Source organism: Balaenoptera borealis, assembly GCF_965194805.1.
Source record: "Balaenoptera borealis genome assembly, chromosome: 13".
NCBI lineage: Eukaryota > Metazoa > Chordata > Mammalia > Artiodactyla > Balaenopteridae > Balaenoptera > Balaenoptera borealis.
The window spans coordinates 73,762,217-73,780,147 of NC_138870.1; the positions used below are offsets into that span (position 1 = coordinate 73,762,217).

At 33.2% G+C, this 17,931-nt stretch overlaps 1 long non-coding RNA gene across 1 annotated transcript in view; it reads left to right on the forward strand.

Moving 5' to 3' along the window:
- LOC309609852 overlaps nt 1-16,066 on the forward strand; it is a 183,818-nt gene extending 167,752 nt beyond the window's left edge. The window contains exon 2 of the long non-coding RNA XR_014233621.1: nt 1,970-16,066. This is a non-coding gene — a long non-coding RNA (uncharacterized lncRNA). The remainder of the gene's footprint in view (nt 1-1,969) is intronic.
- Nucleotides 16,067-17,931: the final 1,865 nt, after the last annotated feature.

The window sequence follows — 17,931 nt, forward strand, 5'->3', positions numbered from 1 at the left end:
AATTATTTTTTAAAACTATTCTTGTACAATTGGCCACTCTCTTGGGAAAAAAAACCACACACAAAAGACCATTGCTTCTCATTACACACACACACACACTCACTTACATACCTCATATATAATTGTATATATTTTGAATGAAGATTAAATGTAAAAAACAAAAAAAAAATGAAGAAAATATCTTCAGGCTAGTGGGATAAAAAAAAATTTCAAAATTCTAGAAATTCAGAAAATGTTACAAAAAGAATAAATTTGACAGCAATTAAAATATATAAGCTGTGATATGGTTAAGAAAACCATTATCAAAGTATAAAAATAAACATATGTATGTGATAGTGTATATGCGTCACAATGGATTAGCATTTAAATTATAGATAGAAAAACACAACAGAAAAAATAAATAATTCAAAACATATGAACAGTTAATTTACAGAAAAGAAAACCTGACTGGCAATAAACAGAACATTTGCTCAACCACATTACTATTGAGGAAAATGCAAGTTAAAACATTGCAATTTGATTCCAAACCTATCAGATTGGCAGCAAAAGTTACATGAATATCAAGTGTGTGGGCAATGCTGAATGAGATCTAAAATTGAAAATCAATTTGGCAATATCTGGGATAAGCTGATGGTGCATGTCATATGATCCAGTCACACCACTTTTCAGTATATGTTTTAGTAAAGAGCTAGAATATGTATATAACGAGACATGCAAAACGATGTTCATTGAATGTTCACCATCATTTACAGTGGTGTGGTGCTTTAAATGTCATCAATAGGCAAGTGGATAAAGAAAATATGGTATATAGCATAATTCAATTCAGCAATTAAGATGAATGAACGTAGTCTACGTGTATTAACATGAATATATATAAAAAAGGTCAAATGAAAAGCAAATTTCAGAAGATGTGTACTATGAGAGCACTGATGAATATTTCAAAGTATATTGTTTATGGATATGTTCATATATAGTTAAAATATTAAAGCCTGGGTGGAAATGTTGCACACAACCTTGGAGATGCAGTTATCTTGGGGAGGAAGGGAGGGAAGGGAATCAAGGAGAGCTGCCAAGGGGGCTTCAACCTCTATTTTTAAATTCCATTTCTCTAAAACAAAAGATGTGAGGCAATCCTAGAAAATTTGTTAAGATTAAATGCACTTTTGGTGCATTTAAAAAATATGTCAGTATTTAAGAAATGAGGCAGATAAATATCAGTGACGCCTTCCTCCAAACACTCTGCAAAACTGTTACACTGTAATGTCCTCATTTACTATTATAAACAAAAGGATAAGGGAAGACCTAGATTGATTCTCATTCATCTTTGTTCCATAACGAACTTAATTCTAGTATTCAGTTTGGCTGATCAAATGATTAAATGAGGAATTTGCATACTTTAATACACTAGTGATAAAGCATTTTAACATTTAAGTGAGTTAGAACTACAATAATTTATCAATAATGTATTGTCTTCCACAAACACACATATACACATCAGGCAATAACTACACACATAAATCTGTGTATGGTTTTATATATATGATTTCTATGTGATATATGGGTATATATCACAAACACAGACTCATATACACACACAAGAATTTGTGACTAAATGTCTAAATAATCCAAAGAAAGAAGAGATCCTCATTTCTATTCTAGGAAAGCATGTTGAAAAAGAAAGTACACCATCAATTAAAATATCTCCTAAATTCAGTTTGTTTCGTAAGCTGGGAAAAATTTGTTACATATACTTTTCCCCAGTCTTTTGAAGTTAAAGGAACCTAGAGCATATTTTGACTGTATCATACCATATATTTCTTTATTCATTCAAACTAGCTCAAAATTGTTTTGGCCAAGGACATTTCAAATAGTGTATTTCTATAGGTATCCATCTTCCCCCAAATAAAAATATTTTGGAAAAATGGCAAAAGTAAGAAACTAAGCATTACCTATTTTGTATTTTTTTTAGGTGGACTGAGACCAGTTAATAATAATTCCTTGGCATGTTCTAAGGTAAGTACTTCAAATCTTGTGGGAAAAAATCAAATCAAATAAAGAAGCTTAATGTCAATAAAAATAGGCAAAGGATAAATACCACTGATAGAAACAATACTTATTTCTGCATTGAAGTCATAAGCATTCCTACAGAGAACTCTTAATCAGAACTCATTTTTATTCAACAGATATATACTGGTGGATCACTTTAGTATTTAAATAATGAAACAGTAGATTGAGATACCATTGATGATTAATTGCCCTACTTGAAGATTCCATAATTCCCATGCTTAATTTTATATATTTCATGCTACCTTATTAAACTAATTATCTCCCAACTAGGCTGAAAGCTCCTTGAGAGTAGTATCATATCTTTGTATATGCCCAGCACAGTGCCTGGTACATGACAGAAATTTAATGAAGAGTTGTTACATGAGTGTACCCCTGTACAATGGATTGGGAAACAGTGTAGCTCAACACAGACAACACATAATAATTCATGAAAATTTATGAAATTTTTATTCTCACAAGATTTAGCTTTGCATTTGGTAGGGTAAAACTAATTTTGTTAGATTATCCCAAAGTAAGCCTTTAGGATTAGCTTCCAATTTAAAGTTGTAAAGAATGAACTAAGAAAAATCATGAGATTATACAAAATGAACGAAAACATTTCGTTTAAATTTATCGGTAATGTTTCTTTTATATTTTCCGTAATATTAAAAATCAATATATAGTTTCTTTATGTATATATTCAGATATATGCAAATGTTTGAAACTCTATTTGAAATCAACCCTTATGTTATTATATCAGTGCCCCTAGCACAGGATATAACAAAAAGTAAACAAGGATCATTTGTTGATTAAGTGGTTAAAAATCATTAAATTCATTAGTAAATGGGAACTCTATACCCCAGAGTATCTGTTTCCTTAAATAAAACTACCTGGCTAAATTATTATTCTCCCATTTACATGGCAGCTGTCAGTTTAGATATTGTATTATTGGTCCAATTTGGAAAATTATTTTCAAATTATATAATTTGCAATGATGGGCCTGGTTTCCATGAGGTGAAACATCATTTTATAATCATTATTTACTCCATTGATTCTTTTAGGCTTATTTTACTATATTCACTCTTAAGTTGATTGATTCTTATATATTTCTCTATTGTAGAATCAAATGAGTTAAGGGTCTGAGTTATTTCATATAATATAGTTATCATTTTCCAAACATAATCAATATAAAAGATAATTAAGTTGTCTGTATAATGTTACATTTTAAATTTTATAGTATATTAGAAAATATTTGGAATTTTTACCTATAAACAAAACTGTTTTCTTGAAAAAAAGAGAAAATATTTCCACAAACATCGCCATTCTAACCAACCTCATTTTGAAAAGCTTTGGCAGTGTTAGGGCATTTTAACTTGTGATAATAAAAGTAGTATAAATAAAAAACTCAAATAGCATTTCACATCTTTCAAAGTAATCTGATTTAACTATCTTACTAAATCATCAAACTAATCTATGGGGATAGATGAATAAGAAATTTAGAAAGGAAAAATGGAATGCTCTGTCTGAATGGCTTTTCTAGAGGCTTCTTCAGAGATGGAGCTAACTTTAAGTAAATGCATTGGCAGGTTCCCTGCCTTCCAAATGGCCTTGTAGAGACCATGACGGATTTTGTAATGGAGATGGCTGAAGCGTTGCAATTTCTCTTCAGGATTCTATGTCTCACTGTGATGATTGCTGAATAATTTTTGCTCCTCAGTGGGCCCACAGTAGTAAGTGTTGGTCTATATCCAAGTTCTTATGCTTAAGATACTAGAGAGAGACATGAATTTTTTCATACTTGGCATTTCACCATCTGCTCTCATGCTTCTTGGCTTGGTCTGTCCATAATGACAAACTTTTTGGTAGGAAATTGCAGGTGTTGCCAATGATTTCCTTGATCTGCTTCTTAATCCCAGAATAATTTCTAGGGACTAGTTCCTGAACATATTTCATGCTATTTATACTGCAAAAGAACAGTACTGTTTTCATTTCCCCATCACCTGTAATATTCTTACTAAGTATTTCTTAAATGAGTCTTTTGCTTAATGGTTGTTTAAAGAGCAACAGTTTCATAGCAATCATTCTGAGGTTCTCCTGCTGGAAATGATCCAGATGAACCCTCAATATCAATCTAATACCAAAATGTTTTCAAATTGTCTGCTCTGTCTGCAGAATATGTGACCAAATTAAAAATTTAACAATTTGTTGATCTACTCTTTCAAATGCATTTATTCATTTATTCCACAAATATATATTGACTGTTGCTATATACTAGGCACTATACTAAGACTGAAAAGAAACTTCATTCTACATCAGTATATTGAATACAATTTACTAACTGTACTATAAAAATAGTAATATCCAGATAGTCTGCAGTGGTTATTGAAGAATACAGTGCTTGTCAGTATCTTGAACTTTTTTTTTACAACTCTAAAATTCTTTGACTTCCTTTTTAAAATAACATAAAAAATGAAGAATTCTTGAAGGAATTTTCTTATTTTTTTCATTCAAATGGAACAACATCTTGCATCTTGGACTTAGAAGTCATTCACTCCTAGTTCACATTAGCATATGCAAGCAAGATTTTACCTTTCATTAAAGTTGCATTGATGGGTCATTGCTCTATATAAATTTACTCTTAAGTTTTCAGCTCTTCTCACTGACATTATGTGATAAACAGAATGGATTTGGAAAATACCAGGCAAAGTTTGAAAAGTGGCGTAGAACAGATTGCATCTTAAAAGTAGAATTTACCTTTTATAGCATATAAATCAGCCTTGCAGCCCTCCTCTTTCCACATATGAGAAAACATAAATTCAGAAAGGTAAAGCAATTTACCAAAGCCAGTGGCAAAACATGGTATATAACTCAAGTCTCCTAAAATTAGTCTATACTTAGACTAATTTGCCTTCTATGGCATTTATCTGTCATATTTTTGGCTGGCTATAACCCATCCTCTCACCCCATTCCAAACTTCCTCTCAATTCCCACATCTTCATTTGAAGGTGATTCCTTATTGTATGATCTTTTCAGCAGAGTAATTCCAACAACCCCTTTTCCACTGCCTCCCATAAGAGAAGCTCAGGAAATCCTATTGTTCCTCTAACTATTCACGGATACATTCAGAAAACAGGAATATAATCAAAACTCTGTAAATCAGATGCATACTGCAAGTATTTGTAGCTTAAATTACCAATACAAAAATAGAGGCAACTTTTGGTTGTCAGATTTAGTGCAACACAATTGTTTCAGATTCCACACAGTACTAACAGCTAGCATTGGGCCAGATTGGGTTCCTTTCAAAGGACCCACACAAGTGAAGGACTGTAATTTGTACTGCCAAACCTCAGAACCTCTCTTGGTCTTTATTCATTTTCCAAGCATGGAAAACTAGCCTCCCATGGAAACATTACATCCCACCCCATCATTTCCCTCTCTCTTGTTCTCTCTCTTTGATGGTGCCTGAGTCAAATATGCTTTAAAATATCTGAGTTTTTTTTAATGGTAAAATAAATACAAACAAACAAAAAAAGAGAGTGTGTGCTTGGTTCGAATGCCCTCAGCAGGAAGTCTCTGCACATTAGAAAAACAGGAATACTGCTGATTCCAAGTAGTACAACTATTTCCTTGCATTAAAATTTTCCTTTGTTTTTCTGACTTATTATAATAAATAACCTGGCAGCATAAACATTATATTACAATAAAGACAAAATTAATTCATTATTCATGTTCAGTTTTTTTCTCTTAGTTTGTTTACAATACCACCCATGAACATTTAAGTTCCCAGTGTATATTGACATTGTTCTAGCTTCTAGTTATTGTTGCTTTTTTTTTTTTTTTTTGGTCCACAGAAAATGTTTACTTGATGTAACAAATCAATACATCTATTGTTAGATCCAACTGCAAAGGGCAAAAGGAATGAAAAATTTGTACAATGCATAGAGAAAAACAAGATGTTTACTGTGACAACTAGTCATCTGTATATTTCTAAAATAACGCTTCTAAAATGACTCAATTATTGAAATCTACGTGAAAATAGAAAGATGTTAATAGCGACAGAGTGCATAAAACCAAACATCAAATTTTGAGCAAATTAACCTACTAGGCATTTTTACTAACATGCACAGGTAAATAAGATCAGCAGTTCCTAATGAAATTCCAAGTTCTCTTTCTGCCACTAATAAGAGCAATAATAATAATAAAAAAAAATGATGTTAATGACCAACAGGGATATTGTAGTAAGATTCAATATGACCATTCCCAAGAAACAGAATTATCTGGAATGCCTAGGACCATGTCAGACCCAACTGGGTGTCTAGCATTACTGACTACCAGTCAAACCAAAAAATGATATGGTTAAGGATAGATCAATTGTATGATATTCACAGAAGATAAAACTGCCCATTATGCCTTACTGTGTGAGGCCCCTGTCAAAATACACATTTTGATTTTAAAATATATTACAATTTATGGGCCCATATGCAGTATAGTAATTTATTAATAAGTATTTAGAATAATGGGACAATAATGGATAGAGAAGAAGTAATTACCTATTTGCTTTTCTGTTTTATTAGTACACATGGAGATTCTTCATATCATCCAGGCACCATCTCTTTACATTAAGGTCCACTATGAGAAAAAGGCAGCAATGCTCTTATTATGACGTGAGTCTTTGGAACCAGGTTGTATTATAACAATATAGATCTCCAAGCCTCAGCAGTTCCCAAATACCATTTAGTGCTAGAGACACAATTTCTTATGATTGCTTCATCCATTGTGCTTCCAGAAATAATGGATTCCAAGGACTATCAAAGACAGTAACTGTGCTCCATTGACGATAACAATAAATGCAAGTCTTAGATTATGGAGGAAAATATGAATGATAATTTACTTTCCTACTATGTTAAATTTATCACTGGTAATCTTGTAATGTAAACAAAGAACAATACATCTTCCAACCATATATTCTTCTCTTGAACATTTTAAGCTGTAATCACTTCATTCCTAGAATGTGATATCCAGTGATGACTATATCTCTGCCTTCTACACATTGCCACTAGCAGGAAGGACAGACAAAGGGCCAATGGATGGAAACAGAAGAGTTGCCACGTTGCTAAAAATTGTCCTACCCTTGTCCTACATGCTTAAGACCCACCCAGGAGAGCATGATCCTACCACATAACAAGAGAGAAAATCTGTGGGAAAGCCATTTGGTATTGTGAAGTAAGTATCTTGTAAGCCATAGGAAAAGGCACAGACACATAGGAAGACTACCTGACAGTGTGGAACCTGTGGAGAAGATCAGGAGACAACCTTTGGTGCCAGTGGCTGGCACACGGGGTAAAGGAATTTTGCCATCACCTTCACTGCCCTGAGGTGGTGTAGATTTGAGGCAGCACACAGTCAAACCACTGACAGGCAAAAGTCCAAGTTTCTTGGTTATTAGCAGTGAAACATGGGTAACCAGAGTCCTGACTCATTCTGAGTCCAATGAGAATGACAGACCCTAAATCAAGTCATCAGCACCATTCTGGCAGTGAAAAAATATGCTCCAACTAGCAGGAATGATCCTTACCAGGCTTGCTCCTGGAATGAGGGCTCAGCTGCAGGGCCTGTGATGACCCTTAGATACTAGATCTGGAGCTCCTTGGTGTTATCAGGTCAACGAAAGGAATGTGTGAAGAGGGGGCGGGCAGAAGTGTTGTAGGGGAGCATAGGGTGCCCTGATGAGACAAATGGGCACAGATTTCACACAGGCTCTAACCCGGGTTTAAAGTGAGTTTAAAGCACCACAACCAGATGACACAGTTGACTACAGGCTTCCCAGACACTGGATGGGAACTGAGATAATTTTGAGGTAGGCATTTCCATCAACCATAACTCAGTAATGACCAGGTGTGAACTTTGGGCACCCTTTCTTAATGGCACTGAGGACCTGATAATTCAAATGGCAAAAAAAATTAAGACACTTTAAAGGAAGGGGGCGATGTTGGCAAAAACTTCCGACCAGGATTGTAATATGTTATAGATACTTATTTTGGTAATTCAGAATACACATCGACAACTTTTCTTTTCTTCTTTCTTTCGTCCTTCCTCCCTCCCCCTCCCTCCCTCTATCCCTCCCTCTCCAACCTTCCTTTCTTCCTTCTTACTATCTAGAAGGATGTAAAAATCAACTAATCTAACTCCTATCAAGGTATAGATTAGAAGAATGAACAATGGTGCTCACCAAAACAAAACTTAATGCAAGTAGTGACAACAAAACTTAATGCAAGGTGTTCTGAGAAAATAGAAGTTGTATGAAAAGTCAAATGCAGTTTATAACTCCAAACTGAATAGGCAAAGGAAATGACCAAGAGGCAGGATGGAAGGAGATAGATACTAATTTCTACCTGAAATAGGGAATTGGCTTTGAAAGGATGCCGCAAAATGAAATATTTCACACAGCTTTAATACAAAATATTTCACAGATGATTGCACGCTTCATTTAAAATTAGCACAGAGGTGAAAACAATGAATTGACAACCCAACAGGGAGGAAGAATAGAAAGACAAAGTAAGGCTGCCATTCAGAAATCAAAGTTGAACTGAATCATCAGTCATTTGCAATTCATTATAGGTTTTGGGTTGTTTTAAAAATTAAATATATTTTCCTTTTTCAGAGAAAGATATGAAGATGATTACATGACAGTCTGTGACAATCTGTGAAACTAAATAAGGAAGTGTTTCTTAGAGGCTATCTTCCAGGAAAAATGAGTTTAAGAATATATATGAATATATATAGCCTCCAAAAACAAACTGTGAAACAATTCTTTTAGCATCAAGTTTTAGCCCTCCAATTTCTATAAAAGGAAAAGAAAACAAAATTCTATCAATATTTCTGACATTTACTTACATGTTGAAAGGTTTCCACAAGTAGATAAGTAAGCTTTCAGCCGATATGTTTTTCCAAGTAATTCTCACTAGTCAACACTCTAAAAGAAAAGGCACCTCACTTAATGCCATTTTAAGTGGGCTTTAATCCACAAGTAGTTTTAAATTTCATGACATCTCAAAATTTGCAGGCCCGAATATAGAAATCATCATATGTAAACATTTAAATCCCTTTGTGTGCATACATGTGTCTGAGTATTTAGTAAAGAATGAATCAGGGTCATAATTAGAATGCTCTTAATTAACTGTGTCCATTTACAATTTCCTGTACAACTATGAAAAGTGAAGTAATAACTATTCATGTATAGGTAGGCTCCATTGGCAGAAGAACTTGGAAAACGCTTTTATATCAGTGACATCAATTACTTCAGATAGAAAATCAGTGAAGTTGATTCAATATAGATCTGTTTTTCCTCAATATATACAAATAGATAAAGCTTTCAAAGTTCAATTTTTCAATGGTAAAATATTTGACATTATGTGAATGCTCCAAATTCAATTTAAAACATCAGCACTGAAGAAACACTTGCATGTTTTTTGTGTAATGTTATGAATACATATTTTGGTGGACTTTATTTTCATGGAAATTTTTTTTTTTTTTTTACTAATTTAATACTAAATTAAAATAAAGTGGGCCATCAATGCACTTGGAATTGGCCATAGTTTATACACAATCTATGACTGCTACCAGCTAATGTGGAACATTTAATCAACCTTAAACTCAAATTTTGAAAATTTATAATTTTTAAATATAACACATAGCAATTAAACTAGAAAATTGTGGTGAACCTGATGTTAAAATAAAAACATTTAAAAAAGACTTGACATGGCAAGTGATTTCTTTGCTGCCCCATCATTAAACAGATTTTATAACTTTTTCAGCCTTTGAAGAACTAGTCTCTAAATCAATAGCGTTAGTCCACTAAGTGTTGGTTGTATCTTATTTATAATCAGTTGGAAATCCTTAATTAAAGTAATCAATGAAATAAGGCCAGGCAACTTTAGATTTTGAAATTTTAAGTGAATTGTGGTTACTGAAAACAAAGTCTACAAAAATGATAATGAAATTTATTCTTTAAAAGCAAGGACCAAACTGAATGAATTACTGATGAGAACTTGTTTATAAGATTTAATGTTGAGATGCTATGATTAAACTTTAATATCTAAACCTACAGTAAGATGGCATTCCTGTTTTTAATTGGATAAATTTATAACTGGAAACTGAAGGAAACTGAAAAAAACCTATGATTTTGCAGCATCTTTTTTGTAACATTTAAAAGACTCATTAACACAGACAAGGTATTTGAGGAATTTTGCTTCTGGTAGATATATGTGAAAATAAATGGGCTGAAATATTTATAAAATTTAATTCTAAATATGGAATTATATCTACCATTTAGGAACATTTGCTCAGTAGCTGTAGAGAGAATGTTATCTCAGTTAAGATATGGTATTTTAGGAAGAATCAGTTGAAGATCTCAACAATTTCAAATTGATCAACTATAAAATAAAACTTAGAAGAATGTTGCAAGAAAGATTTTCTGAAAACAATTAAAACTATGTCCATATTGAAAATAATACATTCTTCAGAAAAATACTAGTGACATAGTACTAGAGACAGATATGGATAAGAAACTGATTAAAGACATGCATATGTCCTAAGAATAAGGACATATTCTGCCTATGTTCAGAAAAATCAATATACAGTTTTATTTTTTACTTTGCTTTAATGTATACAAATGTTATTTTTATTTCTTTAGAAATAATTTCATATTTGAACGTGTTTTTGAATTAAATCATTTTAAAAATCAATCAACATATACCTATGGTTAACTATCTAATATTGTACACTTTAACTTTGTTAAGAGAGTAGACTCATGTTAAGTGTTCTTACAATAATAATAATAAATATAATGAAATCATTATGGGACTTTCACTCTCTCTTTCTTAACCATAAGCATTTCAGTATTTCTACCAAATCGAATTCACATTCTGAACAAAATACTTCGCTCCAGTCACAATTAACTTTTTAGAGACTCAACATTTTGACTTCCAATATTTATTTTCAACCACTATTAAAAAACAAACTGTTAAGACCTCTTGCCTAACAGCAACAAAAACAACAAATACTTCAAGATTACGAACATGGTCCACAGTCCTGAGTGCTTTACAGCTTGATGAGATAAGCACCCTTATTACATACTTTTTATAGATGAGGACACTGAGGCACAGAGAAGCTAAGCAAATCAGTCCAAGGTCACTTAGCCAGTAAGTGGATGAGCCAGAAGGAAAACTGATGCAGTCTGCCTCTCTATTCTAGATGTCTGCAGGATAGTGTCCTTTACATAAGCTAGTCTTAGAGTTCTGTGCTAAATTGTTTCATAATTACTGTATAACTTTACCTTCATTCACTTGATTTTAAGCTTTATAACTATCTGAATCAGGCTTTATAACTTTTATCACTTTCCATTTCCCTCTCATTGTGTAGTACCTGGTTATGTTTGTTTCCAGTTAAAACCTGGCACACCTCAAGAAACTGAATAGCATCTATTTGTGGAATAATTGATTGGCCTTAAAAGCTGAAATGTAAGCAGGCTCAAAAATTAAAAAGGAATGTTTTTTTCAATTTAATTATTTCATAATTATTTTTCTGGTCCACTCTTAAAGTCCAGTGGGGAATGGGGAAGGAAAAATAAAAACAACAATATTTTAACAATCCACAATTTAAAGTATTTGGCTACCATTTCAACTATCTAAACTGTCCCGTATCTACTAATCATAAAAAAATACTAGCCTTAGTTGAAACACTAGAGGTCATTTAGCCTAATCTTCTCACAGATGCAGCATCACTTATCTTAAAAATTTGCTTTATTCATATGCATATCTGTTCCTGGTATGATTGTTTTTAAAAAATCTTTAAAATTACAGAGGTAAAAATTCTTCCTCTTCATTACTCATAACTTTTCCTTCTTAAAAAATATTTTCTTCAATGTCGTATTCTTCTTTATAAATGAGAATTCTAAAGGAAGCTTATTACAGAATAGTAATTTTTTCTTTCTTTTGATCAGTCTTGCAGCATCAATATTTCTCCTCCTAAGGTTTTTTCAAAAAAATCCCTCTCCAGTTTCAGAATAGTACACGTAATAAGGCGTGGTCAAGCCTCTATTTCATAATTTGTACCAACATTTTTAATATCTTTCAACCTATAATATAATTCTGAGATATTTCTAGGGTAGGATGGCTGTATGTTTATACAATTCAAGTTATTTGCAATACTTTTTTAAATGAATGCATTTGTGGACTTCTGTATAATACACAATAAGAGCAAGAACTCTTTTCCAACACATTTGTTGTTTTAGATCATTAACTTTCATCAACTTTGGTAAACTAAGGACTGATTATATCTGTTTGTTAAGTGCCTGAAACATATTATAGATGCATCCACTTAGCTAAGTAAATAAGGGACAATCTCAAATACTCAGTTCCTGGGTGGACCAGACCCAAAGGCCATAAAAACCTCAGAAAATGAGGTCTTAGTGAGACTTAGTTTGGTTCAACATATATCTGTTTTATCTCCTGGAGATAATAATCAAGCTATATGAATTACAGGTACTCCATTCACACTTCTTTTTTATGGATTAGAGGTCATTATACTGATATTCAGGTACATGTTTGCTATGAGAAATGTATTCAGGGTTTGGGGATGCTAGAGCAGAAAACTTATTCATTAAATTACTTACAAGATTAATTTGGATGAGTTGGTTGGCACCTTGGAGAATAGGATAACGTTTTAAAACTTGACAAGTTGGCGTTTAGGAGGACAACAACAAGTTAGGTTTTAGTATTGAGGTTGAAGGAAGCTAATTCACCCAAGAGGAAAAACAAACTGAACAAAACAAGAAGAGAAGATAATATTTGCAGGGATGTGATACATATGTGGTATAATAAAATATGTTTTTAAAAATCTTTTATAAGTAAACAAAAACAATTTCTATAATTAGTATTTACAATTCATGATTAAAACTAAATTTTAGTTGATTTATTTCTATTTAACTTTGAGCCTAAATGGCTCCATCATCCATCTTTTTATTCATTCATTCATTCACAGTCTCATGCTTATATGCCTACATTTAGTTAGTAAATATTTAATGACAATAAACATTCTTCTTTTTGCAAGAGAGAGGCAATAAAGGAATAGGTAGTCTGTTATTTATCTTTCTACCAGATTCCCTATGTGGCTTTGATTGTAAGAAGAGATCAAACTGAAAATTTGGAAGATCTTTATTTATGCTCTGACACATTGAAAATCCCTTTTGTTATGGACTGAATGTTTGTGTCTCCCCCCTAAATACAATGTGATGGCATTTGGAGGTAGGACTTTTAGGAGTTAGTTAGGTTTACTTGAGGTCATGAGGGTGGGATCTTCATGATGGGATTATTCTCCTTATAAGAAGAGGATGAGAGACCAGGTCTCTCTGTCACTCTCTGTCTCTCTTTCTCCACCCTGTAAGGACATAGTGAGAAGGCAGCAGTCCAAGCCATGAGCATTCCACCAGAAACCAAATCAGCAAGCACATTGATCTTGTGCTGCCTAGGCTCTATAACTGTGAGGAATAAATGTCTTGTTGTTTAAGCCACACAGTCTTTGGTATTTTGTTACAGTAGCATGAGCTAAGACATGGTGATAATAAGAAATATATATTTGATCTTTGTCCCCAGTTCCTGACACAGAGCTTCTAAAATTTTTGGTGATAGGAACATCTTTTGTTATTCATAACAAGCCTCTTTCCACCATACTTGAATTTATACTTTTGATTGGCTCCTAGATAGCTTAAGGATGGGGGACGGTTGCTAGAGGAACCAACTGATGATTAGAAGTTTGGAACTTTCAGCCCCACCTGCAGAGGGGAACAGGGCTGGAGGTTGAGTTCAGTAATCAATGGCCAATGATTTAGTCAATCATGCCTACATAATGGAACCAAAATGAAAAACCCTGTATGATGGAGTTGAGAGAGCTTCTGGGTAGTGAACACATCGAGGTGCTGGGAGGGTGACATGCCTGGAGAGAGTGCATGCAGCACCCCTTCCCTCATACCTTGCCCTATGCATCTCTTCCATTTGTCTGTTCCTGAGTTGTATCTTTTATAATAAACCGTAGTAGTAAAATACCTTCCTGAGTTCTGCAAGCAGTTCTAACAAATTATCAAACCTGAGGAGGGGGTTGTGGGAACCACTCAACTTTACAGCCAGTTGGTCAGAATTATGAGTGACCCAGATTTGTAATTAGCATGTGAAGTAGGGGCAAGCTATGGGACTAAGCCCTTCACCTGTGGGATTTGTGCTAACTTCACAAAGTTAGTGTCGGAACCGAACTGAAGGTAGGGAACCTAGTTGGTGTTAGGAGAATGGAAAAACTGGTTGTTGGGTGAAGAAGAAAACACACATCTGGTGTCAGAAGTGTTGTGAGTAAAAACAGTACAGAAGACACCTCTCCTACTCTTTCTTTGAATTAACTGAATTCACTTATTCTTCAGAATTCAACAGCTCAATTCCTAATCTGACCAACAAGAAGTTGAAATTTCTACTCAAGAATAATACAAGTCGGGAAGCTGAAGATGAATTAAGTTAATAACATATAACAAACTATATCTTTATAATTTTATTTTATTTTTTGGCATAGATGAAATATATCAAAAACATTTGTCATTAAGAAAAAAACACTACTTTAAGCTTTTAAAATACGAATGAAACACTTCTTGTAAGTGAGAAATCTTAAACAAAAGAAAAAGTATAATGAATGTTATTTGAAATAAGATGCATGTATCTTTCTGAATTAGTGTTTTTATTTTTTTCAGGTATATACCCAGGAGTGGAACCGCTGGATCATATGGTAGTTCTATTTTAGATTTTTGAGAAATCTCCATACTCTTTTCCATAGTGGTTGTACCACTTTATGGTCCTACCAACAGTGTAGAGGGTTCCCTTTTCTTCACATCCTCACCAACAAAAAGATACATGCACCCCAATATTCATAGCAGTGTTATTTACAATTGCCAAGTTATGGAAGCAACCTAAGTGTCCATCAACAGGTGAATGGGTAAAGAAGATGTGATATATATATATATATATATATATATATATATATATATATATATATATATATATATATATATATATATATACACACACACACACAAACACACACACACAATGGAATACTACTCAGCCATAAAGAAGAACAAAATAATGCCATTTGCAGCAACATGGATGGACCTAGAAAACATCATACTAAGTGAAATAAGTCAGAGAGAGAAAGACAAATACTGTATGATATCACTTATATGTGGAATCTAAAAAAATATGACAAACTAGTGAGCAAAACAAAGAAGAAGCAGACTAACAGATGTAGAGAACAAACTAGTGGTTACCAGTGGGGAGAGGGAAGGGGGGAGGGGCAATATAGGTGTAGGGGATTTTTTAAAAAGGGTTATTATGGGATTATATGAAATCATGTGTGTGAAAGTTTTGAAAATTGTAAAGCACTGTAGAAGTTAAAGAATTTTTCATTCAATTAAAAAGTTTTTTTTAAAATGCCACTTGCAAAAAATAAAAATAAGATGCACATTTTATAATATAGTACTGCATTAAACAATGATCCTCAGATCTTGAGTTTATTAGGTGAATTTTGTCTCAACAATATGAACTTTTACATGTTGAGATCATAGCCTCACCATTAAAATAAGATGTGCAGATGAAATAAGGGACTGAAGAGGGAGTCATAGACCTGCTGGAATGGATATACAATTTTTTTGGCGGGGGTGGTTGCAAACAGCCTATGAAAATGGCTGTAGAGCAGTAATCACTTTAAACACTTCCCAGGCATAGAGATGACCAGAGATATATCCACAAAATAGACATATAGCATTTCAGTAACCACCAAATAAGACCTTTCACATTCCTCTTTTCTCTTCCCTTCTAGACTTTCCCACATCCTGTCCCTACATCCCATTGCACATACCTTAGTTTTATCATGGTTTGCAAGCTGGGAGAAAAGGATTAGAAAAAATAGATGATAAAAAAAAAAATTTCATCATACCTAGCTTCTACCTAAGGTAGGACTAAGCTGGAGAAGAGGAAAGGTCTCAACTTTAAGTCAAGAGCTATATCAAGACTATTAAATGAAAAATGATACTTAATTATTGGCTGGAGAAACACCGCCATGATTTGATCACACAGTGATGGGATTTGCCTAAATTTCATCAGAAGTAAGGCAAAGGGCTAGCCCCAGAGAATATAAAGATAGAAGGGGAAGAAAAATAAAGTCCCTTTTAGATGACATACCAAGAACAGAGCTTGCTTAAGTAAGAATTATAAGAACTCCCTTGTACCTGGTATTGTACAAATATTTTTACATAATGTGTGAGTGTGTGTGTTCTCATAACTTTTGTCCCATTTGTTACAATTATTGCTACTTCATTGTAGATGAGATAAATGAGACTTAGAGATATTATGTAACTCACCTAGGTATAGGGTTGCAAGATTTGTCAAATATAGAATGCCAAGTGAAATCTGAATTTCAGATATACAATGAATGTATATGTATATTTTTTAGTACAAGTATATTCTGTGCAATATTTGGGACCTTCTTATACTAGGCAATTATCTATTTGTGAACTGAAATTCAAATTTAGCTGAGTGTCCTACATATTATCAAGCAAACATACCTAGATCACACAGCTAGTAAATGAAGGTCCCGAAACTTGAAATCAGATCTATAGGGTCTGGGTACACTTTGTCCTCATAACTCTGTGATCTCTTTTCAGAGGAGAAAAAATGTCAGCTTGATTGTTTCTTTGCACTGTTAAATCTCAGGATCTTTCCCTACAGCTTTTGGCTTGATGTATTCCCAGTATCAAATGCTGAAATCTACTGATGCTGGCTCTTTATCGTTCTTATATACCCAATAGAATAACTCATCCCAAAGACATGAGGTATGTAGTCAGCTTTGTTTCTGTGGTTGTCTTTATTATTCCCCTATGTTAAGAGCTTCCTAATACTTTTGGCATTTCTCCTAACTCAACACTGCTTCCTACTGCTTACTCAATTTGCATTTTACAAGCCTCTCAGCTTCCCCTACCAATCACATATTCTGGGTCAGTGGTTTTTCAAGCTGCTTTTACAGAATGTGAGTTCCTTGAAAGAGAAAACATTTCATTTGTAAAAAATATGAAAATCTACTAAGGGTAAGACAAAACTGAATGAAATACATTTGATATTCTACTTTCACCATATGTTTTGGAATAAAAAAATAACAGGTGTAATACTACTTTGTGGTTTCATTGGTGTTAATCATGTTTCTCGGGACTAAATTGTCAAATAATTATACTTTTGGTGTCCCCCTCCCTTAGTGTGAATTATAAAGATAAAATTCACAATTAACAGGAAAACAGAGGAAGTTCAAAATTTTAAGAAGCTAATAAAATGATGGAAGTCAAAAGTTTTCTTTGGACATTTTATTAATTTTTCTGGGGAACTTAAATAAAGGTTAAAATAGAGAACTAAAAAACCGTAAATGTTTAGGAAGTGAATTTATGGACAGCACAGTTTTTTAGCCTGGTAAAGACAACATTAAAGATATACTTAGAGAAAGTCAGACAATTATTAAGAATTTCCCTGTGTACACAGCATCAGACTATATGCTCAGAAGTACTCTAGCTGAGGAATACTTGCTGTAAGAAGTGTTCAACAAAGAAAGAAAAATAAAACAGATTAAAATTATACCTTCACACCATACACAAAAATAAAACTCAAAATGGCTTGAAGACTTAAATAAAAGACAGGATGCCGTAAAACTCCTAGAAGAGAACATAGGCAAAACATTCTCTGACATAAATTGTAACAATGTTTTCCTAGCTCAGTCTCCCAAGGCAACAGAAATAAGAGCAAAAATAAG